This window comes from Myotis lucifugus, unplaced genomic scaffold (genome assembly GCF_000147115.1).
Source record: "Myotis lucifugus unplaced genomic scaffold, Myoluc2.0 scaffold_76, whole genome shotgun sequence".
NCBI lineage: Eukaryota > Metazoa > Chordata > Mammalia > Chiroptera > Vespertilionidae > Myotis > Myotis lucifugus.
Genome location: NW_005871124.1, coordinates 1,446,070 through 1,471,003, shown reverse-complemented (window position 1 = coordinate 1,471,003; position 24,934 = coordinate 1,446,070).

Genomic DNA, 24,934 nt, shown 5'->3' with positions numbered 1-24,934 from the left:
TTCCCACCAGCAACGCTTGGCTAGAGCCCAGCAGAGGGACCCGCTCCGGGCCTTTCACAGCCTCCACGCTGCACCGCTGATCTGCGCTGCTGGCCCAGCCCCAGGCCTGAGATGCGCCATAAACAAAGTGCAAAGACAAGAGGTGCCGTAGGAGAACATGTTTGCAACACATCCAACGAAAAGTTACAACCCGCTACATATAACTCCGAACTAAACAGTTCCATGGAAAAACGGGGAAATATACACAGTAATTCATAGAAAAAGACATTCAAATGGCCAATAAACATGAAAGATACTCAACTTACTGGTGATTAGGAAAAAGCCTTCGGCATCCCCGTTGGTGAGGATGTGGGGAAAGAACACGTGTGTTCCTGGTGAGTGTGCAAATTGGTGTAACCATGGTGAGTGTGCAAATTGGTGTAACCATTTTGGAGGGCAGTTTGTGTGTACCTTTAAAGGGAATGTAGGCAAACTTCTATTGAGATAGAGTGTGATAATAGAAAAGTGCCCAGATCATGCAGCTCAGACATGAACACCCCCATGTCACCACTGCATCGATCAAGACAGAGAATGTTCTCAGCACCCGGGGGCCTGCACCCCCTCCACCAGTAACTCCCCCAGATGCTCTTCATCACACAACAGAGCGACCAAGTTCAGTGTCGTCGTGCAGTGGAATTCTATGCAGCCACAAAAATAAAAGTTCTGCTTCATAGAGCAACGTAGATGAAGCTTCAAAATGTAATATTCAGCGAAAGGCACCAGACACAAAGGAATCTATACCATATAATGCTATTCCTGGGACGTTCACAAACAGGCAAATCCTGTTAGCAGTCAGGACAGGGCCGTGGGCAGGACAGCCATGCCTGGTGGCTGTTTTATTTCTATGATGGACCGAGGCAGGTCATGTGAGTGGCCTGTGTGAGCTTCTGGCGCCGGCCTCACCCCCGCCCCCCACCTCCAACGCAATGACATGACTGGGTTTAACAACCTCTCGTTTTTCCCACGCATCCAGCCCTCACTGTGCTCAGAAAGCAGCGCTGTTATTCTGTGGTGATGAGGGCTCCTGACCTCAGGGTGACGAAGTGCAGAAAACAGGGGCAAGTTAGTGCCTCCAGCCAGTGGACTTGACACTGGGTTGTCGTTGTTTTTAAATATTTTTATTGATTTCAGAGAGGAAGGGAGAGAGATAGAAACATCCATGATGAGAGAGAATCATGGACCGGCTGCCTCCTGCACACCCCACACTGGGGATGGAGCCCACAACCCGGGCCTGTGCCCTGAGAGGGAATCGAACTGTGACCTCCTGGTTCATAGGTCGACGCTTAACCACTGAGCCACGCCAGGCAACACCTAGTTTTGAGTGGGAACTTCCACTGGTCCCAGCTCCCCCGTGGCTGTGTTTCTCAGCATCGCTCTGCACCACGGCTCCCCCTTCTATTTATCATACGCCCCCTCCCCCGCCCCCCCTCCCCCGCCAGCTTCTGATTAGAGGCTGGAAAGCAGGCCCTGGGAGGAAACTAATCACTTAAGTGCGGGCTGGAGAGGCCAAGGCCGGCTTGCAAACAGACCCTGTGCGCGGCCAGCAGCCGCTCAGGTCCGGGTCCCAGGAAGCAGACCCCAGACACGATGCCTACGGGTGAGGGATTGAGAGAGGGCTCTCGGGAGTAGGTAAGGGTGGGAGGGAAACAGGAGGGCTGGGAAGAAGCCAAAGATGGAGATCTGGCCACAGTCTAGCCTTGGCCGGTTCCAGGGCCCGGGGGTGCAGCATGGTAGTCATTCACCGACTCATTGTAGTCATCGCCACCAGGCGGCCAGGCCTTGTCCCCCTATCAGCCAGCCATCTACTGCGGGCGCCTCCTCGCAGGACTGCACATAAGCCCCGGGCCATCAGCTCTGGGAAGGGCTGTTTTTTTTCTTTCTTTCTTTCTTTCTTTCTTTCTTTCTTTCTTTCTTTCTTTCTTTCTTTCTTTCTCTCTTTCTCTCTTTCTCTCTTTCTCTCTCTCTCTCTTTTTTATTAATCCTCACCCAAGGATATTTTTTGCATTGATTTTTACAGATAGCATGTATGGGAGGGGGCATAGGGAAGGGGGAGAGAGAGTTGATGTGAGAGACACATCAATTGGTTGCCTCCTGCACCCACCCTGACCGGGGCTGGGGATCGAACCTGCAACCCAGGTACATGCCCTTGACTGTAATCAAACCCCCAACCACACTGGCCAGGGTGAGAGGCTGTTTCTATAGGCAAGAGCAGTTCTCTAGAGAAGGCCTGAGCGGTGAGCCACTGAGCCAGTGAGAGAATCTGGCCAACAGCGAGAGGGAAGGCGACCGGTCGGTCACTAGGAAAGGCCCCAGGAGGCGGCTAGACGCTCTGAGCTCCTCCCAGCAGCTGTCACCACAGCGGACAGACAGGGAGTGGCCCCCACTCAAGTGGATCTTCCTGGCAGACTCAGGCAGGACGTGTGGACAGGTGCCCTGGAAAAGCCCCCCTCGGAGAACCACAGCGGGAGACGTCTAGGAGCCCCAGGAAGCTGCCAGAAGCGTTGGGTCCTAACAGCAGTGGCTACTTGGACAGGTGTACTCTGTATGCCTGTTACACTCTCTGTGTGTTAATGCCAGTCCACCCTCACAACAGCCCTCTGAGTGAGCCGCTGTTATCCCGGCCCCATCTTACAGATCAGGAGACTGAGGCCGGAGAGGCTCATTCAGTCATTTGCCCAAGTTAACAGTTGGAAGTAGTAGAGCCAGAATGTGAACCTACGTGGCCGGCTCAGGAGAGCTTCGCCACCACTCTGCTGCCCCCCCCCCACCCGCCCCCTCCATCCCGGCCCTCCCCCTCCCCCTCCCCCCGCGGTACCTGTTGCTGCATAGATGGTGCTGGAAAACAGGCCACCGCCCGAGGCCTTTGGAGGAGCGCGCTTCTAAACGCCGGCAGAGCCCAGGATCACCTGTGGGTGGTTGTGATCCTACGGAATCCGGAGCCTCCTCCTTAACCTGCTGGCTCGGAACCCAGAGTGGAGGGCCGGGCGGAAAGCGGTGCGTGTAGCCAGCGCCCAGGTGTTCGGACTCGGCAGCCCCAGGCAGCTCTGCAAGCGGCAACCCCGCCTCTTCCACTTTCCACCTGGGCAGCCTCGGAAACGGTCACTCGCCTCCCTTTTGCCTCAGTTTCCCTCAAATCTAAAATAAAAAGATTTTTCCTCTTAAGATTTTGTGAAGCTTAGACTGTGAGCTACTGTGCCTATGGTATAATTCCACTTCTATATATTTAAAACAGTAGGTGTGTACATCTTGTATGTATGTGTAGCAGCCACAGGGATTATATTCATAGACAAAGGTCAAGTAGACCAAACTGTTAAGGGTGGCTATATCCAGGAAGGGAAGTAAGAGGATGGGGTCGAGGGGGTGGAAGTGGAAAGAGAGAGACTCTCACTTTTTGCTCCGTATTAAATATTGATTTTTAATCATTTTTTAGAGAATTTAAAAAATATGTTTTTATTGATTTCAGAGAGGAAGGGAGAAGGAGAGAGAGAAACATCAATGATGACAGAGAATCATGGATCAGCTGCCTCCTGCACGCCCCTCAGTGGGGATGAGCTGCAACCCGAGCTCATGCTATTGAATAGAATTGAACCCGGGCCCTTCAGTCCGCAGGCCAATGCTCTATCCACTGAGCCAAACCGGCTAAGGCTAAATATTCATTTTTATAAAGAGGCCATATTAAACTATTACATATGTAAAATGTATTTAATCAAAACCAAAGAGCTTAAATGGAATCATCTAGATAAGGTGTGGGGCGCACAGTAGGTACTCACTTAACCGCAGCGATTAGCATTACCATCGCCATCCCTCAGCACGTGTGGAGCGCTATTATGTGCGAGTCGTCATATCCAGGCTCCACCGGGAGGCGGAGAAGCACAAAACGAAGTCCCGGCTCTCACAAGCACAGAACCCCCCACACGCCCGCCCAACGGCAGTGTTTCCTTTGGGCCCAGTAAGTGCGATCGCAAAGAAAGCTGCGAGGGCTGAACTGAGAGCGATCGTTTCCAGCTGCCTCTTCAGGGCGGGGAGCTGTGTGCGGCTCTGGGGAAAAGGGAAGGTTTCAATCGGAGGGAAAGGGGGAAAGAACATTCCAGGGGCAGCAAAGAGCTTGGTTCAAAGGGCAAAGGGACACGGTAGGCAGGCGCAGAAGACGCAGTCATTGCAGATCCTGGCCCTCCACTGCGCGCAACAGCCCCGGCCCCAGCCCTTCCGGCCCTTGGAGTGGGGCCAAGACCGACTTGCCTAACAATTCCTGACCCTCGTGGACGGATCCTAGGAAGGGACACAAAGGGGCTTCAGGGATCAAAAGAAAAGTCGGCCTGCTCCCCTCAGCCCTGGGGCCCAAGTGCCTGGGCACAAGATGGTTGTGTGCGCGCCTCGCCGCATGGCGTGTGCGGGACGGGACTGATGCGGGAGCACCCACGCGGCGAGGACCTGTGGTATTTCCTGCCATTGTGAGCTGTGATGGACGGGCTTGGGTTATGCGAGCCGCGAGTGCTAACCGCATTCCTGGAGGCAGCGGAGAACCAGCAGCCGGCCAAGTGCGTCCCCTGCCTGTGATGGTCAGTGCTGGGGCCCCGGGAGGGGGAGAAGGCACCAGAGGGGAGGTGGCGCCGGGAGGTGAAAGGGCCCACATGGGGCATTGGCGTGCTTAGGAGTAGAGCTGGCGGCATTGAACCAGAGTGGCTCATTCATCGGCAAAGTCCCACGCGGAGGGTGTGCATTTGGTTGCCGACATGTCCAAGGTCTGGGGCCTGCGTGTATATTTCCACCGTGTGTCTGCAGCGAGCGAGAAATAAACACTTTTCTTAAAAGTTAAAGCTTGATGAGCTGAACACCACAAGGCCCTGGGAAATGGAGTTTGAGAAAAATGTGGATAATTGGGCCAGTAAATCACATCAAGAATGTTAAATGCAGTCAGCTGAGCACAGGAGTTTATGTGTTTTTATTGATTTCAGAGCGGAAGGGAGAGGGAGAGAGAGAATCATGGATTGGCTGCCTCCTGCACACCCTGCACTGGGGAATGAGCCCGCAACCCAGGCCTGTGCCCTGACTGGGAATCGAACTGTGGCGTCCTGGTTCATAGGTCGACGCTCAGCCGCTGAGCCAGGCCAGCCGGGCTGATAATCAAAGTGTAATGGAGGAGGCTCATCTGAATTCCTTGTGTCTGAAAGAGAGATTAGATACTGTGTGCGCAGACGATTTTGTGATATTTTCCATGCTTTTTGTGTCCGTATTCGTTGCGTAAGAATGTCTCTGTCCCTTGCTCTGCCCCAAGCCACCCAGCAGGCTATCCGCGGCGTGTTTATGAGATGCGCTGTGAAGGCGAGGAGAGGCAGGTCTGCCTCTTGTCTCTGAGATTCCTAAAGCTAAGCCGTCCCAGGCCCACCAGAAGCCTGGAGCAGCCGAGACACAGGCCAGCGTATAAACTCCCATAATGTTTACTGCCAGGATGGCAATGGCCCAACATCCCTGCCCTCCTGGGTCTTGGATCGGAATTTTTCCACAAGAAAGAAATGCGTGTTTGCCTGCCTCCAGCAGTCACCATTCCAGATGTCCGGGTGCTCCACCGGCGGGCGTGGGGGGGAGGGGTGGAGGAGGGGGACAGGGAGCCGCTGATGGTTGTGTTACAGTCCTTCGTCTGCGGTGGTGTCGGGTGTGGGGACTTGTGCCGCCGCCTCCGGTCCCCAGTGGCCAGGTGTCTCGGGAGCTGTCATTGTGTGCAGCGAAGTGGCTGTCCCACATCACATCAGAGTCATAATTTCTTAATGAAACGGCTGGCGTGGACCTCAGCGACGCCGGAGCAGGAAATGCTGACGGGGCAGAAGGGACCCTTGTCTCGGCTGTTGCGGGGAGCACATATGGGCCGCATCACTCGGGAATGCCTCAGACCAGCCCCACGTGGTCCCCATCCCACCCTGGTCCTTGGGACAGACTTGTGTGATGCCATCCTTTGTCCCAGGCCCCCTCCTGAACATGGATTTAAAAAGCAGGGTTGTTCGCCCTCCAGTGGTTCTCAACCTTCCTAATGCTGCGACCCTTTAATACAGTTCCTCATGTAGTGGTGACCCCCAACCATCAATATTATTTTCGTTGCTACTTCATCACTGTAATTTTGCTATTGTTATGAATCGTCATGTAAATATCTGATATGCAGGATGTATTTTCATTGTTCGCGACCCACAGGTTGAGAACCGCTGCTAGCCGGTTAGGCTCAGTGGATAGAGCATCGGCCTGTGGCCATTAGCTCGCCCGGCCGGTGTGGCTCAGTGGTTGAACCTTGATCCGTGAGCCAGGAGGTCACAGTTTGATTCCTGGTCAGGGCACATGCCCAGTTTCAGGCTCGATCCCCAGTGTGGGGCGTGTAGGAGGCAGCCGATCCATCATTCTCTCTCGTCATTGATGTTTCTCTCTCTCTCCCTCTCCCTCCCTCTCGCTTCCTCTCTGAAATCTATATATAACAAAAACAAAAACCCCACCTTGGCTCATGACTGTACTGTACAAGGAAATAAGTATGCATATAATGGAGGGCGTGCTGAATGCGTGTCGCTCTCTGGGTTGAGGGGTTGACACCTCTTGAAAGTCACCTGCCGGCGAGCTCACCGTGTCAGACGATGACCAGCTCGTTGGGCGGGTTCACTCTTTCGAATGCCGTCGCTGAACGCGGGAGGGACCTGTCCCCTTGAAGTGCGCTGTGCAGAGCCACGGGCTCTCCGGCGTTTTGTTGTGGTCACACTGTTTCAAAAGCCTGGGGGGGGGGTGACGTCATAGAAAAAGTGAGGACACACCTTGGTGCTGGGCCTGCTGAGAGCCATCGGAGGCAGGAGCCGCCGCGCTCTGCGCTCTGTGCTCCGTGGGAGACGGTGCCCGGGCCCTCGATGGCTCTCAGCACGGTGACAGGGACGCTCCTGTGACAGGGACACTCCCAGTGGTGGGGTCTAAGTCTTCGTCTCTTTTTTAAAATATATTTTTATTGACTTCAGAGAGGAAGGGAGAGGGAGAGAGAGACAGAAACATCAATGATTGAGAGAGAATCATGGATGGGCTGCCTCCTGCACGCCTCACACTGGGGATCGAGCCCACAACCTGTGCCTGTGTACTTGACTGGGAATCCAACCGTGACCTCCGGGTTCATAGGTCAACGCTCAACCCCTGCGCCATGCCGGCCGGGCATCTCTTGAACCTGGCTGGGACTTCATGACTGCCTCACCCCCTAGGAGACAGGCCGGTGACGCTGTGTGACTCCACAGCCAGTAGCCAGGTTATGAAACTCTACACACTTCCCCCTGGTGTCCTGGGCACTGGCCCTGAGAACGCAGCCACCCGCTGGCAGGAAGCCGAGAGCCACGTGGGGAGGCCACAGTCAGCCCCCCCCCCCCCCCCCCCAGGCCCCAGCAGGCCTGTGCGTGGAAGAGCCTCTGGGTGATTGCGGCCCCCAGCTGTCAAGTCACCCCTGTGCTGTGAGCCACCCGGGGCGGCTGCGCGGAGCTGTCCCCCTGGCCTTGCCCAGACTGGAGATTTTGGAGCAAAATAAATGATGGCTGTCTCGCGCCTCTCGCGTTGGTGGTGTATTATGTGCCCTGGATGACAGGGACAGAGGTCTAGGGAATGAATGCTTCCCGCAGGCCACCTGGGGGGATGGAGGTGAGGCCTGGCGCAGGCCTCGCTGCCTGGGGCGAGGGGGGGGGCAGCGGAGTGATTCCAGGCACTCAAACCCGTGCCAGCCGCTGGCATCGATCCAGATGAGCGTTCCTCCGAAGAGTACACCCACTTTGACGCTTCCTCTCCATTCTCCAGCGATTTTTCTTATTAATGGTGATCAAGCCCCGGACGGTCTAAAGGCGGCGTAAGTGCGGGGAGGAAATGGAGCTGGAGGCCAGAGTCATTACAGGTTAACCGCGAGGCTGCTTGGTCTTTACAGCACGTTCCGTGCTCGGTGTGAGGGTCTGAAGCCAGGCTGCGCGGGACGCTCCGTTCGGCTCCTAGAGGAGGGCGAGGGTGTTCGGGGCAGGGGACCGACCCGCCTGGTTCCAAGGGTTCAAAGGCGGCGCCATTAAGCCGCTTTGTTGCTGTGAGTGATGCTGGAAAGGTGACAAGGCCGGAGGAGAGACTCTGCGAACAAAACAAAGCGAATGACACACTTTCTCTCCCTGCCGGGCACCAGGGCGGTCAGCAGTGGGCCCCGGGCCCTTGACAGCCTTTTTCTGCATCTTTACACCCTGTCTGTGCTCGAGGAACATGAGGGCTCCTCTCTCTCTCTCTCTCTCTCCTCTCTCTCTCTCTCTCTCTATATATATATATATAATATATTTGTATTGATTTCAGAGAGGAAGCGAGAGGGAGGGAGAGAGAGAAGCATCCATAATGAGAGAGAACTATTGATCAGCTTTAAGATAAAAAGCCGCCCCCTACTGAGTATCCAGCCCACAACCTGGCCATGTGCCCTGACTGGGAGTCGAACTGTGACCTCCTAGTTCAGGGGTGGGCAAACTTTTTGACTCGAGGGCCACAATGGGTACTTAAACTGGACCGGAGGGCCGGAACAAAAGCATGGATGGAGTGTTTGTGTGAACTAATATAAATTCAAAGTAAACATCATTACATAAAAGGGTACGGTCTTTTTTTTTTTTAGTTTTATTCATTTCAAACGGGCTGGATCCGGCCCGCGGGCCGTAGTTTGCCCACGGCTGTCCTAGTTCATAGGTTGATGCTCAACCACTGAGCCACACCGGCTGGGCTCCTCCTATCATTTGACACAAGCCAAGGCAAGCGTGGGAGGTGGGCGTTCCAGCACATGATGGGGGTCATCAGAGCATGCGCACGCAGGATGCAGGATGCAGGTGAGGATGGAGGTGGAGGTACCACGGACCTGCACCTGGCTGGCCCCGCTTGAGCCCCACAGCTGCACACCAGCTGAAAGCAAGCTCATCAGATGCACTTCCGCTCTGCTGTAGGGTTCTTCTCGCCTCCTGGTCCCTCTCCTATGTCCAGTGTAGAACTGCAGGGAAGCCCATCTCTTTGTCTTTTTGTTGTTGTTGTCTGTTTTCAAGATATGATCATTGCCCGGCCGGTGTGGCTCAGTGGTTGAGCGTCGACCTAGGAGCCAGGAGGTCAGGGTTCAATTCCCAGTCAGGGCACAGGCCCGTGTTGCAGGCTCCATCCCCAGTCGGGGGCGTGCAGGAGGCAGCCGATCCATGCTTCTCTCTCATCGTGGATGTTTCTATCTCTCTCTCCCTCTCCCTTCCTCTCTGAAATCAATAAAAAATAAATTAAAAAGACATGATTGCGTCCTTTGCTGGGGGTGGGCAGGGGGAGTGAAAGGGGGAGAGGCAAGGGGTGCCTGTGCTATGCGCTCAAACTGCTTCTCCGGGGAGGTCTCCACACGCGCCCTGCGCCAAACCTTCAAAGGACCCAGAAGGGGAGGCTTGTGAGAACTTGCCTGCTGCGCTTCTCTGTGCGAATGGAGTTGCTTAGATGGACTGTTCTGTGGCTCGCGAGGAGGGGATTCTCAAGGCCACGTGGTGACATGGAGAAAGGCAGGTGTGATATAACCTTAAAGGAAAGATCAGGGTGCCAACCCGTTGCAACTCTGTTAACAATAGCCAAACCGCGGCAACAAGCCGGGGGCCGGGGATGAACAGGTGGATAAACAAAGGCAGCGGGTCCACACAATGGAATATTAGTTGACCTTAAAACGGAATGAAATTCTGACACATGCGACAACATGGATGGACCCTGAAGACATTCTGCTAAATGAAATAAGCCAGACATAAAGGGACAAGAACTGGATTATTCCACTTACATGAGGTCCCTAGAGGAGTCACACTCAGAGAGACAGAAAGGAGGATGAGTGTGGTGCCAGGGGCTGGGGAGGGGGGAATGGGGAGTGGGTGTTCCATGAGGACAGGGTTTCAGTTTGGGAAGATGAGAAAGTTCTGAAGATGATGGTGGTGATGGTTGTACAAACCATGTGAATGTACTTAATGCCACTGTACTGTACACTAAAACATGATAAAATGCTGGCCCAGCTGGCGTGGCCCAGTGGGTGAACATCGACCTATGAACCAGGAGGTCAGGGTTCGGTTCCCGGTCAGGGCACATGCCGGGTTCTGGGCTCCATCCCCAGTGTGGGGTGTGCAGGAGGCGGCTGATCCACGATTCTCTCTCATCATGGATGTTTGTCTCTCTCTCCCTCTCCCTTCCTCTCTGACATCAATACAAATATATTTTTTTAAAAAGATAAAATGGTAGATTTGGTTATGTCTATTTTACAATGAAAAAATTAACTGATTTTGAGTAAGTTGCACTAGGCAGCTGGTGGTTGCCAGGGGCTGGGAGAGGGTGGGATGGGAAGTCCCTGCTCAGCGGGCGCAGGTGCTATGAGGGAGGTGACAGCTGGACAACATGGTGAATGCGCTAAGCGCCACCAACGTGCTCACTTTAAATTGGTTCATTTCACGTTATGGAAGGTTTACCTCAATTTTTTCAGAAGCGGATCGGGAGGACATTGAAAGGAAACGTGGGAAAATGAACTGTTTAATGCATCGGGACCGTAGGGCTATTGGCATATTCATTTTTGTTTCTAACAAAACTGTTGAAACATAGTTTGGGCAATGTATTTCTAATGTATTTAAGAAAAAAACCTGTCAGCCCTACCCAGTTTGGCTCAGTGAATAGAGCATCAGCCTGCGGACTGAAGGGTCCCAGGTTCGATTCCAGTCAAGGGCACGTACCTGGGTTGCAGGCTCCTCCCTGGCCTGGGCTCTGGTCGGGGCTTGTGCAGGAGGCAACCAATCTATGTGTCTCTCACATCAATGTTTCTCTCTGTCTTTCTCTCTCTCTTCCACTCTCTCAAAAAAAAAATCAATGGAAAAATATCCTTGGGTGAGGATTTAAAAAATAATAATAATAAAAGAAAAACCCTGTCTGGTAAAAATTCTATTATAAAGCACAGACTGTTAATCAACTATAGCAAAACCTCTTACCTTTTCTTAAGACTTGCAGGGCAAGATTGTACAAAGAGAAAAGCCATAAGGAAAGAGAAATTAAGGCCTAAGCTAAGATAGTGCTTGTCACTTTTTAATATATATTTCTATATGTTATGTGTCATCTGTATTAATATATTATTAATAAAGAATAGATTAATATAAATTAATAATGAGGAATATAAGAGATGAGCACAGTCTGTCTTCACCAATTAATCAAAAATATATATTTAACGTCTTAGTGTCCCCAGCACGATGCGGGCCCTGTGGGAGGCCCAGAGGACAGGTCGCAGTGCCCTCATGGGGTGGACCCGCAGGTCCCCCTTGTGTGGTGCTGAAGACAAGGGGGTGGGGCCAAAGAAGGGAGAGAAGCTGAAACACGCAGACAGGCAGCTGGACTGGGGGTGGGGAGAGGGGGGGTTTGCACAGGTTCCTCAAGGGGGGAGAGCAGGCAGGGACAGGAAGGCCCTCAGGGGAAGGGAGGGGAGAGCAGAGAACTGTGCCAGAGGCGGGGAGCTGAATGAAGCCCAGCAGAGGCCCGTGAACGCCTCCCAGGAGGCAGGAGCCCTGCAGGCAGCAGGGAGTGGGGAGCCAGGGTTGGCTCCTGAGCGAGGGATGGAAGCCATGTTTTCAGAGGGTTATTCTGCCAGAGTGACAGTGGGCCTGGGTCCCCTTTCCTCTTTACCCAGGGGGCCCAGAGCTGCCCAAACGAAGCCAGGCCCAGCCCTGACATGGACTACAGGGGCAGCCATGACCAGTTTTGGAAACCCTACCCTCTCATTGATGGTTTGTAGTTCTCGTCCCCAAAGGGAACACTTTTATTTTTTAAATATCTTTTTATATATATTTGTATTGATTTCAGAGAGGAAGGGAGAGGGAGAGAGTGATAGAAACATCCATGATGAGAGAGAATCATGGATCGGCTGCCTCCTGCACGCCCCACACTGGGGATGGAGCCCGAAACCTGGGCATGTGCCCTGACCAGGAATCGAACCGTAACCTCCTGGTTCATAGGTCGACGCTCAACCACTGAGCCACACCGGCCGGGCAATTTCCTTTTTATTTGTAGATTAAAGTCATTGTGACCAGTCCCTGGGTTTCCCATGCAGATTGTCACCTGTGGGTGCTCTTACTGACCAGCATAGCGGGGACCCACGGTCACGGGCAGCCCGGGCGTGACTTCAGGGGAAGTGCAGGCGGCCTGCTCCCCTCCCGCTGTCAGCACATGCTGACGCACTGTAGCTTACAGGTGCCTAGTGATGTGGATTTACTGATCCTACGACCCAGTTTTAACTTAACTCCCCCATGAGCCACAGGGCTTAAAGAGATTCCTGCAAAGAAACCATGTGTTAAAATAATACTAATAACACAAACACGCCCGGGCAAGATGGAGGCCGAGCAGATGTTCCTCCCAGGCTGAGCTTTGTCAGCCGCATCATGAGGCCAAAACAACCCCCAGCTAATCCGCCCAGAGATGAAGTCGGCCTCCAAGTCGAAAATATCAAGAGACAATTTCAAACTCATTTCCAATCACTGCCATTTTATTTTTTTAAACATATTTTTATTGATTGCAGAGAGGAAGGGAGAAGGAGAGAGAGAGAGAAACGTCAATGATGAGAGAGAATCGTGGATCAGCTGCCTCCTGCACGCCCCTCATTGGGGATCAAGCCCACAGCCTAGGCGTGTGCCCTGACCGGGAATCGAACCCTGACCTCCTGGTTCATAGGTCGACACTCAGCCACTGAACCATGCCGGCCAGACATCCAATCACTGCCATTGTAACCACAAGCCTGGCCTGAGTGTACATCACATATTGACACTGTCTTTTGAACAGCAGAAGCTTCCGGAACAGAGGTCCTTATTAATCGTACATTGCATTGGCTTAGAAGGGAAACCAACAATGTTGAAATCATCATCAAATTATTAAAACAAATTCGTGATAACAGATATTCTGTGCTTCTTAAATCATTAAGCGACGTGCTCCGCGGCCAATGTGCACCGCCCATCATTTGTGTTAATGGGCATATGTGATATTTCAGGATCCTGCCACAATGTTCCTGAATGTGCTTCCAGTTCGTGACAGCGTCGCAGCTCCTGCTGATGCTGCTGAGGTCTGTTGCCTGCATGTGTCATGGAAGGAAAGGCTACATGTTAGTCAGAGGCTAGCGAGAACATGGAGATGTCATTTCCCCCATCACACTCGCAGGCCTGTGCGTTCTCTCCTCGCGCCTTGGACCAAGAGCCCCGGACTCAAGCAAAGTGGAGGAGCCCGAGGCCCCGTCTCTCTCAGCCTCAGCACCAGGTGTTCTGTTCAGAATCATGTTTTAAAAATCGTCACCAGCCTCCGATGGAATCCGAATTCCCAGATAGAGACGTTTCTGACAAGCAGGCCTGAAACCAGTTAAGCAACCTGCTCCTCTAGCTCCGCGAAGGCCAGGTCTCTGCCCTTGGGCGTGCCGGCGAGTGCTTGGCTGAAAGGTACACCGAGCAGAGAAGCGGCAGGACTTAAGTGGCAAGAGTCAACCAGCCTCGGGTCGGAACAGGCGCGGCCTCTGTTAGGCAGCCGCCTTGGGAGTAAACAAAGGTCGCAGCCTGGGATGCCATGGCCCGGGATGCCACGGCCTGGGGTGCCACGGCCCGGGGTGCCACGGTCCAGGATGCCACGGCCTGGGGTGCCACGGCCTGGGGTGCCACGACCCGGGGTGCCACGGCCCGGGGTGCCACGGCCCGGGGTGCCACGCCAAAGTGTTCGGCTCCAGGGCTCGTCAGATTCACAGACCCATCCAGGCCCCGGGGAGGTGCTGGCACACTATCCCTAGCCAATCCCCATGTCATGAATGTGACTTGTTTTATTAATGAAACATTTTTTCTTTTTCTTTTTTTACTATATTTTTATTGATTTCTGAGAGGAAGGAAAAGGGAGAGAGAGAGATAGAAACATCCATGATGAGAGAGACTCATGCATCGGCTGCCTCCCACACGTCCCCAACTGGTGATTAACCCTCAACCCGGGCGTGTGCTCTTGACTGGACTCGAACCCGGAACCCTTCGGTCTCCAGGCCGATGCTCTATTCACTGAGCCACACCGGCCAGGGCTGAAACTTATTGCTAACCTGTTTAAATGCTAACTGGTGGATCCTCTGGTATAGATGCAGATATGCGTGTCCCCCAAATTCATAGGTTGAAACCCTAACTCCCCGTGTCACTGTATTTGGAGATGGGGCCTCTAGGGCCATAACACGGTCATCTGGGCGGGGCCTTCAAGGACTGACGGCCTGATGAGAAGAGCAGGAGACACGGCGCTCTCTGCGCGCACAGAGGAATGGCGGCGTGATCACAGCGAGGGGAGCCGCACAGGCCAAGCAGCAGTGCTGAGCGGACTGTTCCTTTGTTTCTGGAGAAGGTGCGCTGCGAGGTGTGACCTCCGGCCACCAGCCGCAGCCACACGGTCATTGTTCCTCTCTCCTTTCTGCCCGGAAAGGCAGCCGGCTCCGTGGCTGTGCGAGCGATGCAGCCGCGCAGGCCCCATACTCAGAGCGATGCTGCATTCGTTTCAGTGCTTTGCCGTGGCCGCATGGAAATCCTGAATAACCTTTTTAAAAATATAGATTTTTATTGATTTCAGAGAGGAAGGGAGAGGGAGAGAGAGACAGAAACATCCATGATGAGAGAGAATCACAGATCGGCTGCCTCCTGCACGTCCCACACTGGGGATGGAGCTTGTAACCCCGGGGAATGTGCCCTGACCGGGAATTGAACCCTGACCTCCTGGTTCATAGGTCGATGCTCAACCACTGAGCCACGCCGGCCGGGCTTTGAATCATCTTTTAAACGAGGGGCCCTGCATTTTCATTTCTAACCAGCTCCACAAGTTATGCAGCAAGTCCTGCCTGGGGCTTGAGCAGCGCGTTGAACTACAAGATGACGTTAGAAATGGGGGCCGCACGGCACAGATCTGATGAAGGTGTCCGCGGGGGCGTCTGGGAGTATCTCCGGGAAGCGCTACTGTGCCGGTCTCGGATTGCCTTCCTCCAGGCTTTTGTGTGACTAGACCAGTGGTCGGCAAACCGTGGCTCACGAGCCACATGCAGCTCTTTGGCCCCTTGAGTGTGGCTCTTCCACAAAATACCACGTGCGGGCGCGCACGTACAGTGCGATTGAAACTTCGTGGCCCAGGCACAGAAGTCGGTTTTCGGAAAGGGGATAGACGGAACAGGTATACAAGACGAGTGTGGATGGGAGAGGTGGAAGGGGTCGACCTCAGCGAACGTACCTCCATCAGATTGAGGACGTTTTTAGCGAAGGCCAGCTTAGGAGCACCCTAATGAAGTTCATAACAATGTACCTACCTATATAGTTTCAGTTTAAAAAATTTGGCTCTCAAAAGAAATTTCAATCGTTGTACTGTTGATATTGGGCTCTGTTGACTAATGAGTTTGCCGACCACTGGCCTAGACTGCCTTGCTTAAGCTGCTGTTATTTAGGGTGAGATGAGACCTCCTCAGTCAGACCCAGTTGAAACTAACTCCTGCTAAAACAATGTGGGAATATGAACTGAGCCCCCCAGTATCTATCTGGGAATATAGCTGCTGAAGCAAAGTCTATACATCTCCACTCTCTTGTCGCTGGATGTGAGCATCAGACTAAATTCTGGCCCATGGGATATGAGCAACACTGCCATTTCTACTTTCAGGGAAAATACTCTAATGGTCTAGAGCAGTGGTCGGCAAACTGGGGCTCGGCAAACTGCGGCTCGCGAGCCACATGCGGCTCTTTGGCCCCCTGAGTGTGGCTCTTCCACAAAATACCGACTCTTCCACAAAATACCGACTTCTGCGCATGGCCCACGAAGTTTCAATCGCACTGTACGTGCGCTCGCACGTGGTATTTTGTGGAAGAGCCACACTCAAGGAGCCAAAGAGCCGCATGTGGCTTGTGAGTCGCGGTTTGTCGAACACGGGTCTAGAGCAGTGGTTCTTAAACCATAGAAAGTGCATCTGCATCACCCGCGGGCTGTTAACACACAGGTGGCTGGGCTCCCCTCAGAGTGTCTGGTCCAGGGGGCCTGGGACAGGCCTGAGATGGGCAAGTCTAACAAGGTCCCAGGTGGCCCTGAGCCTGCCGGTCCAAGACCACGTTTTGAGGAAGAAAGTGCTAGCAGAAAAGGCCTGCCCGTGCAGTGCACAGAGCGGCCATGCACTCAGGCACCTGTGTTTCCTCTGTCTTGGTAGTTGACCATTCTCTGCCACCTCACAGTCCAAGATGGCTGCCTGAGCTCTGGCCATCAGCACTAGATTCCAAGCAAATGCTAGAAGGAACAGGGAGCCCTGGCCAGTTTGGCTCAGTGGATAGAGTGTCAGCCTGCAGACTGAAGGATCCCAGGTTCGATTCCCAGTCAAGGACATGTGCCCAGGTTGTGGGCTCAATCCCCAGTAGGGGGCGTGCAGGAGGCAGCCGATCAATGATTCTCTGTCATCACTGATGTTTCTATCTCTCTCTCTCCCTTCCTCTCTGACATCAATCATCATAATAAAAGGCTAATATGCAAATGGTTGTCACGCTGTGACACCGTAACAACCAATCAGCAGGGCCCTTTGGCTGCGTGGCACCAGGCCAGGCTGGGGGACCTGAGGCCGTGCCCCCTGCCTGACGGGGCTTGACGGGGGTGGGGCCGGCCGGGTCTCGGTCTGGCACAATTTCAAGACATGTGGGTGGGCAGGGACTTGACTCTGGGTCCTGCAGCCCCAGACTCTGTCAGGAGGGAGATTTTCATATACATTTTACTAATTTTTTTCATCTCTGACACTTCTATTATAGAGAAAGGGCAAATAGCAATATCAAAATATTTCCTCTAATTTCCTTTTAATGTGCACAAATTTCATGCACTGGGCCACTAGTATAGATATATGAAGGAACAGGGAAATACAGGCAAGACCGCTCTTTTAAGGACACTTCCTGCTTCCCAAAAGTTGCATGAAGACTCCCGCTTACATTCTGTTCACCAGAACTGGGTGACACGGCCACATCTAGCTGCAAAGGAGGCTGAGAAACGGCTGTTGTTTTGTCTCTCCAGGAGGCTATGTGCCCAGATAGTTACAGGTCGTGGGGGAGAGAGCAATTTAGGGACAACGAATGGCCTCTGCCAGGGGACCTTCTGGCTTGTTGGGAACAGAAAAGAATCCATCCCTTACGTCAAGGTGTGACCTGGGCCCGCCTTCCCTTCTGAGTCAGAGGCACTGTCCGCACAGCTTCATAAACAGGACTTCGGACTTTGCAGAGCCTGGGGCTAAGCAAGGCCCGGCCTGGCCTAAGTCCCATGGCCCCTGGCTAACGGTTGGAAGGGTGAAGATGAGACTCCAAAGTTAGACACAAGCATCTTCGTGTTCCCTCTCTCTGGTTTGGTGAATTGGTGATCCTGTGAGCTGGCAAAGGTTGCCATTTCTTCTGGGTCACTCGCCTCCTGAAATCAGCAGCTTGGGGGCAGGGGCCTGTCCTGTGGAGGAAGGACCTGGCACTTCAGCGACGCCCCGTCATTACACTCGCTCGGTTCTAGAAAGGCCGGGGAATGAATAAGCTGCTAACAACCCCTGTGACCGCGCCAGACATCGAGGTTTTCCAGCCCCGGCTCTGGGCTCCAGGGCGGAGGCTAGACCTTCAGGGTCTCCGCTGCTCAGAGCAGAGCAGGCGTGGGAAACGAAATGTCGCCGGAGCCTGAGCCTAAACAGACGTTGTCTTCAAAGGCCTGACTCAGTGGTTTAATTTTTCAATCCGGCTACGGTGGGTGGAACCAGGAGGCAAAAGACATCGCTGTTCCCTGATTAACCCTTCTAGCCACCGGGTGCCACTATTGATTTGTTCGGTTAACCAAACGATACAAATGCTTTGCTGTAGGGGGATGCTCTGTGTAGACTACTTTGGTAAAGTAGGAAGTGAAAGTTCACCCCCAACAGGCTGTGTGCGTGTGGATGGCTTTAGACGTTGGTTATTTTTTTCTCCTGACTTCCTCTCCCGAGTGAAGGACATACTTTTATTTCTCTGTAGCGTCTCCTCCTTGATTTTTATCATAATGAGTTTCAGAGTAACACTTTCACAGCCGCTTCCAAAATCATATCATGTTTCCCAACGTTTCTTACAACTCAAAGAAAAAAAAGTACAAACTCTGCCGCTCCGTGATATTTGCAGTGGTTTTCATGTCATCGTCAATAACAGATGTGTATGAAGTGCCTACTGTGTGCTTGGGGCTGGAGAATAGAAATATCAACAGGGCTTATGCCAGAAAGGGTTCATAGGCTATTAATGGAAATGTGACATCCCGCCCGGCCAGCGTGGCTCAGTGGTTGAGCGTCAACCTATGAACCAGGAGGTCACGGTTCAATTCCTGATCAGGGCACATGCCCAGGTTCCAGGCTTGAGCCCCAGTAGGGGGTGTGCAGGAGGCAGCCAATCGATGTTTTTCTCTCATTGATGTTTCTTTCTCTCTCTCTCTCTCTCCCTCTCTCCCTCTCTCCCTTCCTCTCTGAAATCAATGTCACACTGGCAGAGCCCTGCTTTCAGCACAAAGAAGCGGCCATGGGTGAATGAATGATCCAGCAGGAAGAGCAACACAGAGGCTGAAGGGCACAGAGCTGGGGAGGCGTACCCTGTCCCAGTCTGCAGGCCACTCCTTGACCCTCCAGCCGAAGCGTCTTCCAATTCATCCCAAACGACAGTGTCTGTTCCACTGGAAAGCCTCTAATCCAAATCCAGTTTGAAAACTCTTACAGGCAGGAAGTCCTTCCTTAAGTCTGACCTCAGACTCCACTGTCGGAATGCAGTGCGCTCCCTTCCCCGGCACCCAACAGCCCTGCCCGCTCCTTCTCTTCAGCAGGGGGAAGAAAAGGTGCCCTTGAATGCAGCACCCCGCCCGCCTGACAGCCATGACCAAGAAAGGAAATCTCACTTGAGTCCGGCCAGTGTGGCTCAGTGGTTGAGCGTCAACCTAGGAACCAGGAGGTCAGGGTTTGACTCCCGGTCTGGGCACAGGCCCGCATTGCGGGCTCGATCCCCAGTGTGGAGCGTGCAGGAGGCAGCCAGTCCATGATTCTCTCTCATCATGGATGTTTCTATCTCTCCCTCTCCCTTCTTCTCTGACATCAATTTAAAAAAAGAAAGAAAGAAAGAGATCTCAGTTGAGACAAAGGCTGCCCAGCTGTGTGGCCCTGGAGCTCGTGTCAGGCGTCCTTCACGCTCCCCAGCCACATGGAGAGCCCGCCCAGCAAAGTGCTGCTTCTGCCCCTTCTCTTTTGTTCAGCGTCCATTGCAGGCCGGCGACCACGCTCGGCGGGCACAGCTCTGCAGCTCCGCCGGCTCTGGAGCTGGGCCTCGGCCGTCCTTCACTGGTGCCACGCGCCCCAGATCTCGCCGGCTTCCTGAGGGCGGGGTTCTCGGCGGGGAAAATTGCTCCCGAGATTGCTTAAGGCCCCGGGGGAAATGACAAGGAGAAATTAATCTTCCATCGCTAATCTCCCCACGCGGCTGGATCAGAGCTGCTGCCTGCAGATCGCTGCCCGGCTCCCGCGGCGGCCCTGCCCCTCCACACTGCCCTGGGCAGGGGCAGGCAGAGGTCAAAAGGAGGCCCTGCGTGCCCAGCCGGCCTGGCTCAGTGGTGGAGCGTTGACCTATGAACCAGGAGGTCACAGTTCAATTCCCGGTCAGGGCACATGCCCAGGTTGTGGACTCCATCCCCAGTGGGGGGCGTGCAGGAGGCAGCCGATCCATGATTCTCTCTCATCATGGATGTTTTTACCACTCTCTCCCTTCCTCTCCGAAATCAATCAATCAATATATATAAATATACAAGAGCCGTGGTCGGCAAACTGCGGCTCGCGAGCCACATGTGGCTCTTTGGCCCCTTGAGTGTGGCTCTTCCACAAAATACCACAAAATACCACGTGTGGGTGCGCATGTACAGTGCGATTGAAACTTCGTGGCCCATGAGCAGAAGTTGGTATTTTGTGGAAGAGCCACACTCAAGGGCCCAAGAGCCGCATGTTGGCTCGCAAGCCGCAGTTTGCCAAGCTGCAGTTTGCCGACCACTGTACTAGAGGCCCAGTGCACGAAATTCGTGCACAGGTGCGGTCCCTAGGCCTGGCTGGCAATCAAAGTGCGAGTGTCTGCTGTGGAAGGGCAGGTCCCAGCTGACCTCTGGGCCCTGGGCAACATCTGGGCCCCTGCGTGCCCCCCTCCGCCTGAGTCATTGGGCCCCCGCCCAGCTCCCTCAGCACCTGAGAGCTGGGCGGCAGCCCCACCCCCTGCCACCGCTGCTGGTCACCGTCTGCGGGGCGATCGGCAGGGAAATCAGGCCCCACTCGCACCCGCCTTGGCTTGGCGCCACCCACTCACCTGCTCCACCATCCTGCTGAGGTCCTGCTCTCATCAGGGCCCATCAGGGCCAGCAGCGCCTCCACTGTCGCCCGCTGTCAGCGCCCACCATGTTCCACGCAGCCCCTTGGTGGTCAGCACACATCATAGCGAGTGGCCAAATTCCTGGTCAAACTCCCGGTCAAGGGGACAATTTGCATATTAGACTTTTATTATATAGGATCTATACATATATATTTTTTATGTGTGTGTGTGTGTGTGTGTGTATATATATATATATATATTTTTTTAAGGCCCTAGCTGGTTTGGCTCAGTGGATACAGTGTGGGCTTGTAGACTGAAGCGTCCTGGGTTCGATTCCAGTCAAGGGCACATGCCCAGGTTGCAGGCTCGATCCCTAGTAGGGGGTGTGCAGAAGGCAGCTAGCTGATCAGTGATTCTCATCGTTGGTGTTTCTATCTCTCCCTCCCTCTCTCTTCCTCTCTGAAATATATAGAAAATGATTCTTACACACCCTGCCCTGGGTCTACAGGACAGAATTCCCCACCAGTTTGGTCCAAATCGCTGAGATTTGACATTGAGCGTTTGCCCACAGCTAACCATCCAGGCCACAGGTCTGGACCCTGCTCCGGCCTTGCTGATGTCTCGCCCTTCTGGGCTCCAGCAGCCCCCCCCTCCCACCGCAAGGCCTGCGCCTCAGCTGGGCCCTCTGCCTGGGACACTCAGTTGAGTAGGTGTTGGAGGAAGGAAACCATCCCTGCAGCTTCGTGTGTACAGAGCACTGTCCTGGGCACTGGGGAGACAAAGAATGAACACACAGCCTGGCGGCATTGCTCAATGGTTAGAGCATCGACCCGCACATCGGAGGGTCTCAGGTTCGATTCCCAGTCAAGGGCACCTAACGTGCAGGTCCGATTCCGCCCTGGGTCTAGGCGCACGTGGGAGGCAACCAATCAATGAGTGTCTGTCACATGGATGCCCCCTCTCCCGCCCCGCCTCTCTCTCTCCCTCCAGTCCTCCTCCCTTCCACTCTCTGAAAAACAATGGAAAACATGTCCTCACTCCTCGGGTGAGGATTAAAACAAAAAAGAAATGGACATATAACTTTCATCATCATGAGAGCTTGATCGGCACCAACGACCCCACAGTACGATTGCTCTGTCCATTTTACAGAGGAAGAAACTGAGGCACAGAGGGTTCAGTACATTGCTCCATGCAGGCGAGCCGTTAGCACAGGCCTCTAACTACAGGGCACCTCTCCATCTAGACCGGATCCTGGCTGAGGACAGGGCAGGGATATCCCCTGGCCCAGAGCCATCTAGGCTCTCAGTGAGGCCCAGGGAACTCCTGTGCACAATTCAGCCCGAAGGAGCGGGCAGGCTGGCTTTCCGGGGCTTTAAATCTGAGAAGGCAGGAGGCAGGAGGCAGAGTCCCCAGAGCAGCCTGACCCCTGGATCCATGGCTGGGAATCTGGGGAGCAGCCCCGCTGACTTTGGCACCCCGAGCGGAGCCACTGTGTCGGCGTGAACAGCACCCTGAACACACCTCAGGGTTACTTTTCTCCTGAAGGAAGAGGTCTAGCGTTACATGTCCTCAGGCATGTGTTGGGCAACTGGAAACAGCAGGTCCAGCGTTTCCTTCTGGCCTCGAGGGCAGCTCCGGCTCCAGAGCATGTTCACGGCCAAGGTAGGCGGGCAGGAGGAAGTGGGGCGGCACCCAAAATATCTGTCACTTTCATAAAGAAGTGAGAACTTTCCAAGAAAGCTTTCATCAGACTTCAGCTGGGAGCCAGTCGCTGGCGATGGTCACGTGGCCGCCTGGCTAGGAAGGGCGCAGGGACGGGGAGCTGTCTACCCTTCCGCCCAATAGAGCCGGACAGGGGGCTGGGAATGGGGGCTGCTTGAGGCTCCCCCCAAAGCAGAGCCTGAGACAAGGAAGCTCGGGGGGGGGGGGGCGGGGGTGAGATGGAGAGAGAAGCTGATAGGTGGCTTTTCACTGAATACGTGGTTGGCCAGAATAAGGTCTCTACTTCCCAGTTAGATGTGGCCACGTGACCAAGTCCTGGCCAATAGGGTGTAAAATGAAGGGGTGTGGACAATCTGCGATGTGTCTGCCGTCAAGAGAATTGCTGCTCTTGAACTTGGGCAGGACTTTGGGACCAGCTTGACGAGTGGATGCAATGCCACCCAATTGCTAGGAGCCCAGGCGACAGCCTCAGATGACACCCAGCTGTCCGAGGGGGCCTGGGGCGACTCCAACTCCAGCCTTTGAGCCACCTCGGCTGACACCAAGTGGAACAGAGATGGTTGTCTCCGCCAAGTCCTGCTCAAATCACAGATTTTAGGGGGAAAATCAATGTCGCCCTGGCCGGTGTGGCTCAGTGGATAGAGTGTCAGCCTGCAGATCAAAGGGTCCTGGGTTCGATTCCTGGTCAAGGGCATGTACCTCCCCGGCTCCTCCCTGGTCTAGGCCTTGGTCAGGTTCGTGCAGGAGGCAACCCATCGATGTGTCTCTCACGCGTCGATGTTTCCCTCTGTCTCCCCCTCTCCCTTCCACTCTCCCTAAAAATCAATGGAAAAACATCCTCGGGCGAGGATTAGAAAAAGAACATTCAGTGTGGCGCATGCTTGGGGTCTGGAGAGATTTGCTGGGCCACCTTTGAGCTGCAAGTGCCTGCGCCCGTGTGAGCTGGCGCGCCGAGGTCTGGCCCTCGCGGGCAGGCGGCACCTCCGGAGCCGAGGTCATGTCAGCCTCGGCAACAAAGAGCCGCAGGCTGTGCTCCCCGGACTTTGTGGCCAAGCACAACCCCCTCCCCTTTCCAATTTGGGGCGGGGGCGCTTCCGGCCGCAGTGCTGACCCCAGCTGCCGGTGCAGGCCCCAGATGCCCACGCGCGGGCCATGCCGCAGGGCTTTGCTGCCGCAGGAGATCCTGACCTGGCGGCATCAAGGCACGGGCCCTGCCACCACGGGGGTCTCCGTGGTCATTTCTCTGCCACCCTGTCCCAGCGATGCTTCCAGCAGCGGCAGAGAAGGGCAGCATGCGTGTGGGAGAGAACCTCACCTGCTATTTTCCGTTGCTTTTTAGAGAGAATGGAAGGGAGGGGGAGAGACAGAGAGAGAAACATCGATGTGAGAGAGAGACATTGATGGGTTGCCTCCCACATCCCCCCCCCCTCCCCCCGCCACCAGGGCAGGGGAGGAGCCTGCAACCGAGGCACGTGCCCTTGACCGGAATCGGACCCGGGACCCTTCAGTCCTCAGGGGGTGGGCACCCCGTGAACCATCCCGGCACCCCCAGCCTTCCCCTTCGAAGACAGATATTTTACGACTCGAGAGCTCTGGGAAGGCAATCTTGCTTCAAGTCTCCCTATTGTAATCTGCATCTTAAATTCTTACAAACTACATCTCTCTGCTTTGCGATACCTACAAACAGCTATCTGTCCCCAAACGCGCCGTCGGGACTCTGCTCACTCCACATACACGCTGAGCAGCTCGGGATTTCTTTTCCCTGAAACAAATGAGGTGCGTGTTCTCAGGAGTAACACATGGTTGCCATCAACGCTCGTGCTGTGTGGGGTTGGGTGGAAACCCACATTGTATCCATTGAACTATTTCTTTTTTCCAAAATAGTGAAAAAAACCTACAAAACACAAAAGCAATGACATGACTTAACTTCCCATCTTTGTCAAGCCGTGATTAAACGTGGGGAATAATGCCTGCACTTAGGTTTCTCTCTGGAAAGGCAAGAAGAAGAGGAAAGGTGTTGTGATGCTGCTTTTATTTTTTTATGCCATAAATGACCAGTGAAGAGAAGTGGAGAGAATGCTGGGGATTCCTGAAAGCACAGGGAGCTAAAATGACAAGCATTTCTCGTGAGGGACAAGGGCTTGGTGACCCAGGGCCGAGAGAAACGTGAGGTGTGCGTGCGATGATGCTAGGAATGGTCTTTACTAGTAGTCTCTGCTGACTCACTCACCCCTGGTAGAATCCAAGGGAGACTTGCTGTGATATTGTGATTTTTTTTTTAATCTTTACCTGAGGATATTTTTTTCCATTGAATTTTAGAAAGTGGAAGGGAGGGAGGGAGGGAGAGAGAGAGAAGCATTGATGTGAGAGCGACACATCGATTGGCTGCCTCCTGCATGTGCCTGGACTGAAGCCAGGGAGCAACCTGCAATTGAGATACGTGCCCTTGGCTGGGAATCAAACCTGTGACCCTTCGGTCTGCGGGCTGATGCTCTAACCACTGAGAAAACCAGCCAGGGCTGATATTGTGATTTATATTAAGAAATACAGGGTGTGGCAAAGGTAGGTTTACAGTTTTTCATATGGAGAATCTATACTAATAAAAGGGTAATATGCTAATTAGACTGGATAGACCAGACGTCTTCCGGACATCATTCTAGACGTCCTTCCTGACAAAGCTGGGGTCTGGGTGAAGCCACCCGGGGTCCTGGGTGCCTGTGGCTGGCCAGAGGGAGGGAAGCCTGGGTCCCGGATGCGGGGGCCAAGGCAGAGGCAGTTAGGGACAATCAGGCAGGCAGGTGAGCAGT